The sequence below is a fragment of the Pipistrellus hanaki genome (genome assembly GCF_964339955.1).
Source record: "Pipistrellus hanaki genome assembly, chromosome: 2".
In the NCBI taxonomy this organism is placed as follows: Eukaryota; Metazoa; Chordata; class Mammalia; order Chiroptera; family Vespertilionidae; genus Pipistrellus; species Pipistrellus hanaki.
In genome coordinates, this window is record NC_140504.1 from 128,630,510 (window position 1) to 128,640,916 (window position 10,407).

Consider the following 10,407-nt stretch of genomic DNA (forward strand, 5'->3'; position numbering starts at 1 on the left):
TATTTAAAATTATTAAATGTAAATTAAAAAACTACAAATTAAAGTTAATAATTATTGAATTTTTAAAGAGAAAATGTAAATTTAATTTTGAAAAATTTTATTTAAATGTTATTAATTTTAAAATACACTAAAAGCTAGTCATAAATTCAATTTTAATTGTCTGTCCAGTTGCCTTTAGAATTAGCATTATGCTACATATAAGTTATGTGTAAATTTAAGATTAACATGAATTATTTGATATTGCAAAATTTTATTCAGCTGTCATATACAGTTGTTTCAAACAGTGAGCTAATTCCAGGGAGTCTCCAGATCCACAAAGGCAAGCAAGAAATAGATGCTCAGCTCTCTTAGAAAAGAATCCTTCATTATGCAAGAAACTATTGCATTCATTGAGAGAAAGAATTTGGCACAATAATTAATTTATATTTTCTCTTTCTTTAATGTGTCTGCCTCTCAAATCCTCCCTGCTGAAACAATACCTATTTCTGAAATTGACAGGGCACAATTTTCAAACCTTCATGTCATTTGCACAGGATTGCCTTTGTTTGTTTGTTTCTAAGTCATGGACACGAGATGAGGAAAGTGTTTCTCTGGGCCTTGACAAGTGTTAGCACCAAAGAAGTTTAGGGATGCAGATCTTGCTATACCAGGACAGAGTGCCTGTTCTGAGTGGGAAAGGCACCTGTGTGTTCTTTAATAATTTATTTTTGTGCAGAGTGTTTTATCTTCAGTCTCAGAGTACGAATGGCCCTACTATTCACCTTGATCCAGCTCTCACCTGCAATCATCAGAAATATTTTTTTGTGATTAAAACTGGAACCCACTGATAGATGACCAGTCTTACTTTGCACCTGAAAATAAGCTGTTTAATCTAGACCCACACAGCAAATATTAACAAGAAAGAAAAAGAAAAAATGAAACAAAGCAAGGACCATCAAACACCTAAAGAAAATCAATACTATGAAAGAGAGGCACCATATACAACAAATAAGAGAATTAAGACTTGATACACAGTGTTAATAAGAGGAGAGCCAGGCAATGGCCAGATCCTGACAGGCCTTATTGGTCCTTCTAAGGAGACTGTACTTTATAAAGCTGTCAGAGAGCCAGTGGAAGGTTTTCACCAGGGGATGACTTTATCATATTTGTTTTGTAGACAAGTCACTGCAGTGTGAAAAACAGCTTCAAGTGGAATAAGATTAGAGGCAGAAACAATTTAGAAATTTGTTTAATAGTCCAGATGGGAATTGATAGAAGCTTGACTTAAGGCAGTGGGAGTAGGAATAAAGAAAATAGTATGAGGCCCTGGCTGGGTAGCTCCATTGGGTAGAGTATTGTCCCAATATGCCAAGGTTGTAGGTTTCATCCCCAGTCAGGGCACATAAAAGAAGCAACCAATACATATATACAACAGTGGAACAACAAATCAATATTTCTCCCTCTCCTTTTTCTCCTCTCTCTAAAATTAATAAGTAATTTTAAAAAATCTTTTAAAGAAACTAGTATAAAAGTATTTAGTAGATATAATCATTAGAACATAATGATTGATTTGATGTAAAGAATGAGAATACAATCAGTCAAGGATAATGTCTAGGTTTCTGATGGTTTGATTGTCTAGATCATTTTGTTACTAATTAATTTTGAAAATCAGGAGGAGAAGCAAATTGGTTAAAATTAAAATGAAAAAGAATAGTGAGAATAATAACAGCAAATATTAATAATGATGGAATATATTAATTGAGTTTCTACTATGCGCTATGATTCCCTTTTTTCTTTAAAAATATCTACATCTATTAATCCAGTTAATGCTATAAACATTCTGAAAAAATGGATATTACTAATTAGTCTTTTTTAACAGATAAGGATATTCTGGTGTAGCAAGTCAAAGTAACTTGCCATAACTCACAAACAATACTCAATAAACAGTGCTATTGTAGCTATAATGTTATTGTTGTTTTTTATAATGCCTGCTTTAATCTATTGCTGTATAAAACAAAATAAAACTTACATGCTTGAAACAACAATAAATATTTCTTATATCATATGGTTTCTGTGATCAGGAATTCAGGGGTAGCTTATGTAGGAGATTCTGGCTTAAGGTGTCTCATGAGTTTGTGATAAGACATCAGCCTGGCCGGTAGTCATCAAAGGCTTGAGTGGCACTGGAGAATTCACTGCAAGTTGGCTCACTCTCATGGCTGGCACACTGGTGCTGGCTGTTGGCAGAGGCCTGAGTTCCTTCTCATGTGGACATCTTCATAGGGCTGCTTGAGTTTCCCCATGATATGGCTGCTGACTTCCCCAGAGTGAATGATCCAAGAACGAAAAAGACAAAGCTATCATATCTTTTAGCTCCTAGACTCAGAAATCACACACTGCCATATCCTATTGCTTATACAGGTCAGCTGGATTCAATACAGGTCAGCTGGATTCAATAGATAAAGGTGAGTGTCATTGGAGTGATCTTGGATACTGGCTGCCTCATGTCCTTTAAATATTGCCTTGTGGCATTAAGTCATAGTATCTTCCCCAGTGTAGTCTAGCGCTCAGCTCATCTGTCTTAATGCACAGATTTTTAGAGACAACCATGCATTCCATGTCCTTTAGGCAATCCTATATTAATATTGTATCTGTCAGCCAAGCTTTCGTCAATGTTGAGCATCATGAAGTTTGACATTGTAATCCCTGACAATTTCCTTGAGGCCAATCAACTGCTCTTGATGGTTAACTATATTGAAGGCCTAGCACAGCTGATCTCCACCTACATCTAACCCTCATCTCTCTCCAGTTAATACATTCCAGGTTCACTGGCCCTTTTTTCAACCTTGGAGCCTTTGAATGCTCTGGATGCTTTCCCCCCTGCTTCCTCCCCTCCCCTTCTCTTTATCCCTTGGCCATACCTACCTCTAGGCTTCAGCTGCCATGTTGCTACTCAGAAGAACTTCTCTGCATGGGTGGGACGCCAACAGAGCCATGGCCTCTCAGAATTAAGGGCCCTGAGCCATGTCCTGCCATGAAGCAGATGAAAAGAAATATGTTCTGTTCAGGGAAGCAGCTCCATTGGCACCTTCATGAGAAAGAAAAGGCACCATTTGTCATTGTTATGAATAATAATAAAGACAATTACTGTTACCACTTGTCAGTACTTAGATAGCAGTTTATCCTTGTCTCCATCTCCTTCCAGAATTCACTTGAATTAAAAATAATAGTGATTAAAAGGGACTTTACTAAAGATGTCAAGAGAAAAATAAAAAGAAAAGTCGGGGGAGTGTTGGGGGGGGGGGGAGGGAAGTCCCTTAGATATCCCCATTCCAAAGCAACTTTCTCCACTGCTCTCATGTAGGGATATTTGATCCAGTGCTAGGTTGTAAATGTTCAGCAGTGGTGGAAGGGCCCACTACTGTGGAGTAAATATTCTCACATGTTTGATTTTGCACTACCAGCATGATGGCACTGAGCTGGGAAGAGATGTCAACCATCAGCTCTTGGGGGTCAACAGGAGCCAGCTCCAGCACACGCTGATACCCCTCAATACCAACCTCACTGATTCTTCTTCCTCAGTACTACCCCACCTCTCAGCTGCTACCCATCAAACTCTGCATATCCAAACCCTACTCAATAGTCAGAAAAACAAAAGGCCTTTAGTTAACAGGATTCACCCTTCCTAGAGGGCAGTATATTTTGATAACAGAGCTTGACTCTTAAGGTCTTAGTCCCCAAGAAAGAAATCAAAGCATTTCTTCTAAATTCATGCACTAGATCACAAGAGTAATTCAAGAGAATGTAATTTCCTCTATTTCCTTATATGTATGTCATCTCATTTATAATCCCCATAACAGTCATCTGGGATATTACCTCAAATTTCTAATTAGGAAATTGAAGTTTAGGGAGTTTAAGGGACTTACCCAGATTCAATGAATTAGAAAGTAGTTATAACTAGAATCTGAAGCTAGGGCTATGTGATTCCATATTTTGGGCTCTGAATCAGGTGTGTCATTGAATCCTGATTGAGAAATACTGATACAACCATTTTCCAATCAGCCACAGAGCCATCCCAGGATATTCCTGGAGAATTACAGAATTAACACAATAACTCCAATATACAGAGGGAGTCTTAAATAAGAAAAATAAAATGAATTTTTTTCGTTTGTGTAACTATGCACAAAACACAAAGCCAGGTAGAATTGTGAATAAAAACCTGGGACTTAAGGCATTTTCAACATTTGTAGAAAAGAAATGAATAAATCATTTTAAGGCAAATCCCATAAAGTGCTGCATCTTGGAGATAATCTAAGGAATACCTGTTAACCATACAAGGCTTCAACATGTCAGGTGGGATCCTTAGAAAACCAGTTCATACTAGCTAAACTCAGCTTTTGGTAGCTTGCACTATTTACCCATTTTAAAAAAATATACGTTTTTATTGATTTTAGAGACTGGGGAAGGTGAGGCAGAGAGAGATGAAAACATCAGTTCTGAGAATCATCAATTGGCTTTTAAGATGGTAATTCTTAACTCTTAATATAAAGTGCAAAACAGCTGGTCTAATGGCTATCTGTATTGTATCTTGGGACTCAGACCTTTTATTGACAAAACAATGGAATGTTAGAGAACACAGTCCAACAATAGCAGAATCTCAGAGTGTATTAGCTATTTCTTATGGCCCATGTTATGGTGCTCCAAAAAGGCCAGCTTAAGTTGAAAGTGGCTGAATTCTGAAATCTAAGAGCTGGCATCAATATTTTAAAAACACTCTTAATCCCATAAGACCCATCCAACCACCTCTCTTAATGTACTGCTGCCTGACAAAGTGGGCAATTACCATTTATAAAAATGTGGCTGAACTACAAGCCTGGAGCCGATTAGCCTCACCTACCTGCACCATACATAATTTTGAATCACTCAAGGCAGATGTGGAGATGAAGGCCGATAAACTAAAGGTTATTGAAAAACAACAGAGCACCGGAGTCTGTTGCTAAGAAACAGAAGCCCGTAGGTCCCAGTTCTAGGCTCAACTAGTCATCTGGCATTGGTTAATAGCCCAGAGAATTACATGGAAGCATGAACTAGCTAAACTCCAAGTCTGGCAAACAAAGACTAATGGTTATTTTACCTCAAAAGCTCTTGCCACACACTATTAGTAGCTAAAGAGGTGTAATCTCAGAAAGAAGAGATCCTCTGCAACATCCACCTTAAATGTGGCCATGGAGAAAAAGGTACCATTTTGACTGATTAAGAAATTTGTTCCATTGCCAATGTTGGGGATCTTGCTAGTCCTGCCAAGCAGTGTATGATGTATACTAAAGATTGGAGACTACTGGATGTTTTTCCTACTTGTTTCTTCCCTAAAGAAGGGTTGTTGGAGGCTGGGTGACAAAAGCAGAAGATGACTGACAGATCACAACTGCAGTTTAGTTCCTGATTCTGTTCCGCAGGTACTTTGATCCTGGGAATAGCATGTTGTGCCAGTTCCAGGCTATCGGGAAGCAGATGCTGATGCAGTTAGGAGTGCAAAAGGTTTATTATGGGGTGGCAGAAGAAGCCACAGGGGTAAAAACACGCACATTGCACTAGTCCCCACTTTCCCCCAAAAAGACTTTCTGGGAGTAATATATGTAAAAGATAAAGTGGGGGAGCAAGTTGGTTTGGGGAGGGAAAGGCTTCAGCTGACAATGCAGACCATACAGAGCCTGGGTCAGTGTAATTGTCAGCTTCTTAGCAAACATTACAGTTACAGTAGCCTGCATTGAATAGAAATGGCTAGATGTGAATAAGCCAGTCATGCTTAATGATTGCCTGGCAGGGTTGCCTAGGAAGAGCATGACCTCAGCTGACAAGCTGGGGTAGGTCCTGAAGGGGCTGCTCATGGAGGCTGTCGGCTAATTGCACTCTTCACAGCTGAGTGGCATGTTCTTTCTTGAGAGCAGACCTGATGGTTGCACTTTCCTGGCTGCTACAGTGTGATGACCAGTTGATTTGACTATCTAGGAAATCTGATTCTCTCATTCCCTTTCCATACTGGCTATATTGGGAGGGAGGGAGGGAGGGAGGGAGGGAAGGAGAGAGAGAGAGAGAGAGAGAGAGAGAGAGAGAGAGAGAGAGAGAGAGAGAGAGAGAGAGAGAGAGAGAGAGAGGGAGTTTTATCATTTAAATATGAAGTGCAAAACAGCTGGTCAAATGGCTATCTGTATTTTATCTTGGGACTCAGACCTTTTATTGACAAAACAATGGAATGTTAGAGAACACAGTCCAACAATATCAGAATCTCAGAGTGTGTTAGCTATTTCTTATGGCCCATATTATGGTGCTAGATTATGGGTTTTGCTAGATTATGTGGAATTACCCAGATAATTTAAGACATGTATTTCAGTGTTGCAACTAGATAAGACTTTGAATTACTTTATTTGGAGAATAAGTGGTTGTGTTTTAGTTGCCTATGGCATCTCAATATGGAATTGGACATGTTTTAAGGCATATGTATGGGGAAATGGGTGTGTGGGAATGTTCAGCTGCCAAAAGGAATGAACTGAGTACTAGTAAAAATCCATTTTGCTCCCCAGACCCACTCATCATTCTTCTAGCAAAAGCAGCCCAGTTTTCCTCTATGGAACCATCCTGTCCCACACAACCAATCCAGGTGCTTTAGACAGAGCTCATTCCTCCTGGGCCTCCAGAAGTGGGTGTAGCTCAGCCTTAGCAAATCAATGCACTGCATTCCCTGTTCCATCGTGATTCTACACGGTAAGCACAAGACCAGTCAGAGCCCATGATATGCAATGAGGCTTAAAAATTTTTTTTTTTTATTGAGTAGAAAGTAATGTCTTTTCCTCCTGGATTTGAATTTGGAAATTGGCTTGGAAGCTAATGACAACCATCTTGATACCTTGTAGAGTCTGAGAATAAAAATGAAGTCAAGATGAATGACAGTCAAGAGATGGAGAGAGATGGGTTCTGGGTGAAATTATTTGAGGCTTTAAATCCACTCTTGTGTGATCCTAAGATTTAAACATCGCTTTCTACTTTAGATACACACACATAATCCCCCCACACATTATGTATGTACACACCTACATATGCTATTTCACTTATATTTCCTTCTATTTAATAAAAGAAAATCTGATATCTCCGATTCAAATTCAGTACCACAGGCTTCATTCTTATTTTCTTTCTTTTCCAATTTATAATTCTCTCATTTGACAGAGAGAAACTTGGCTCCTGTTTTCCTCAATATATTAACATATTTGCTTAATCATCTTATATGTAGCTAATTTCCCATTGTGTCCTCCACGACTCCTGCTGTCATAGATACACTCCTCACCCCACGTTGAATCTGACACCCTACACCATACCAGTTACAGCCACTCCTCTTTGTCAGACACTAGGCTTACTCTGTCTGGGCTCTGATATTTTGCACCAAGCTGGTACTGGTGCTATCCTATACTGATATCCTCTTCACTCACCTCAGGCTCTGACATGCTAAGTGTGGGCACCACTACTGAGCAGTATCCATCATATGGATGTACCATAATTTAACCACTCACCTAGTGAAGGCCATGTTGGTTATTTCCAGTGTGGTACCTTACAAATAAAGGTGCTGAGAACAGGTGTGTACATGTTTTTGTGTGAACACAGATCGTCAGTTCTCTGGGATAAATGTCCAGGAATATAACTGATGTGTCATATGACAAGAGCATGTTTAGTTTATAAGAAACTGCCAGGTCCATTTCCAGAATAGCTTTATTACTACTTTCTCACGGTCTAATGGTTTTTCACTGAATTTTTCAGGTACAGCACGGAGATGGAGGAGAATAGGCAAGTTAAGGGAAGGGAAGGAGAAGAAGAAAAGAAAAAATCAGTAATAGACTATTACCCATATTTTTAAGTCTATGTCTAGTTTCTCTATTTTTCATCTATATTTATTTTCATACTATTGCACCTTTTAATTTGTATTATTATGTAATAGTTGCCTATAAGAGCTTTTTTTACCTGTTATTTTCAGTATTATTAAACATTTTGTCTATTATTAATTTTTAAAAATATATCTATATTTTTAATTATTGATAGAATTACAGATGTCCCCATTCCACCCTGCCCCTACCCCCCTAGGCCTTCACCACACTATTGTCTGTGTCCATGAGCTGTACATATCTATATATGTAAAAAGCCAGCAACTGGAATGTCATAACAACCAGAATGATCAGACAACTGTTCACTGTGATGCTCACTGCGGCCAGCGAACTGGCCCTATGTGGATGGGGCTGGCTGGCCAACCCCCCCGCAGTCTTGCCCCTGATTGCCCTCCCTACCTCAATAGGGGACAGGGCTGGCCAACCAACCTCCTACAGCCCCACCCCCTGGCAGGCCCCGCTTCCAATGGGCCCTCACACCCTAATTGGCCTGCAGCCCCTCCCCTGGCTGGCCCTGCACCTGAATGCCCACCCCACCCTACCCCAATAGGGGGTGGGGCTGGCTAACCAATCTCCTGCAGCCTTGATGGCGCCCCTCCCCCCCACCAATGGGGGTGGGGCTGCTGGCCAACTTCCCACGCCCCACTCTTGGCCACTGACCCCCAATTGACCCCCCATCCCAACTGGCCAATCACCTGCAGCCCCTTCCCCCAGCCAGCCCAGCCCTGACTGGGCTCTGATCAGGGTGGATTGGCCAGCTAACCTCTTGCTGTTTTCTCCTCCTCCTGAAAGACACAGCTCCAATCTGCCCCGATTGGGGCCAGACCGGCTGGATCCCACCTATGCACGAATTCGTGCACTGGGCCTGTAATCTATAATAATAAAAGTGTAATGTGCTAATTAGATTGGACATCCTTTTGGCCATCCTTCTGGACAACCTTCCAGATGAAGCCAGGGCTGCAAGGGCAGCCCAGGTCCTGGGTGCCAGAGGGAGACCAGTGCTGGCAGCTGGGGGAAGAAAGGTTCTTGCACAAATTTTGTGCATTGGGCCTCTAGTAAGTATGTAAGTTCTTTGGTTTATCTCTTCTCCTCCCTCCCACTGCCTGACATATGTCAGTCTTTTCTATGCCTGGGGTCTTATTTTGTTGGTCAATTCATGTTGTTCATTAGATTCCACAAATAAATGAGATCATGTGATATTTTTCTTTTTCTGATTGGCTTATTTCACTTAGCATAATAGTCTCCAGGTCCATCCATGCTGTCTCAAAGGGTAAGAGATCCTTTTTTATAGCTTCATTGTATTCCATTATGTAAATGTACCACAACTTTTTTATCCACTCATTTACTGATGGACACTTGGGCTGTTTTCAAATCTCAGCTATTGTAAATAATGCTGCTATGAACATAGGCATGATTTATTCTTTCAGATTTGTAGTTTGGGGTTTTTAGGATATATTTTCAGAAGTGGGATCACACAGCAGTTCCATTTTTTGAGGAAACTCCGTACTGTTTTTCACAGTGGCTATACCAGTTTGCATTCCCACCAGCAGTGAACTAGTGTTCCCTTTTCTCCACATTTTCCCCAGCACTTGTGGTTTGTTGATTTATTGATGATAGCCATTCTGACAGGTGTGTGGTGATATCTCATTGTGATTTTAATTTGCATTTCTCTCATGATTGGTAATGTTGAGCATTTTTTCCTATGTCTGTATGTCCTCTTTGGAGAAGTATCTTTTTAGGTCCTTTCCCATATTTTAAATTAGATTGTCTTCCTTTTGTTGAGTTCTATGAGAATTTTATATATTTTGGAGATTAGTCCTTTATCAGATGTATCATTGGCAAGTATATTCTCCCATACAGTAGGTTCTCTTTTCATTTTGATGGTGGTTTCTTTTGCTGTGCAGAAGCTTTTTATTTTGATGTAGTCCCATTTGTTTATTTTTTTCCTTTGTTTTTCTTGGCCTAGGAGATGTATTGGTGAAAATTTTGCTATGTGAGATTTTGTCGCCTATGTTTTCTTCTAGGATTTTTATGGTTTCACAACTTACATTTAAGTCTTTTTAAAAAATCCTCACATGAGGATATTTTTTTCCCATTGATACTTAGAGAGAGTAGAAGGGAGAGAGGGGAGGGAGGAAGGGGGAAAGAGAAAGAGAAAGGAAAATTGATGTGAGAGAGACACATCATTTGTTTGCCTTCTGGATATGCCCTGACTAGGGCTGCAACCCAGGTACATGCCTTTGACTGGGAATCGAACCTATGCTCCTTTGGTGCTTGGCTTGACGCTCTAACCACTGAGATACACTGACTATGGCAATTTTTTTTAAGCCAGGTTTATTGAGGTGCAATATACATAGAATAAAATTCACCTCTAATGTACAGTTCTGAGTTTTGATAAATGAACAGAATCGTGTAACAGCCACCACAATCAAAATAAAGAACATTTTAACACCTAAAATGTTCCCCCATGTCCCCACCCTATTCCTGTCAATTATTAGTC

The 10,407-nt window shown here is 39.9% G+C and overlaps 1 long non-coding RNA gene across 3 annotated transcripts in view; it reads right to left on the reverse strand.

Moving 5' to 3' along the window:
• Positions 1-236: 236 nt before the first annotated feature.
• The window catches only part of LOC311616862, a 26,111-nt gene continuing 15,940 nt past the window's right edge, over positions 237-10,407 (reverse strand). Inside the window, exons 3-5 of one of the 3 annotated variants that reach the window (XR_014794006.1) lie at positions 6,567-6,734; positions 2,905-3,067; positions 243-2,296 (exon numbers count right to left, since the gene is read on the reverse strand). This is a non-coding gene — a long non-coding RNA (uncharacterized lncRNA). Of the gene's footprint in view, positions 2,297-2,904; positions 3,068-6,566; positions 6,735-10,407 lie in introns of all 3 variants that reach the window. The other 2 variants (XR_014794004.1, XR_014794005.1) reach the window with 2 other exon arrangements.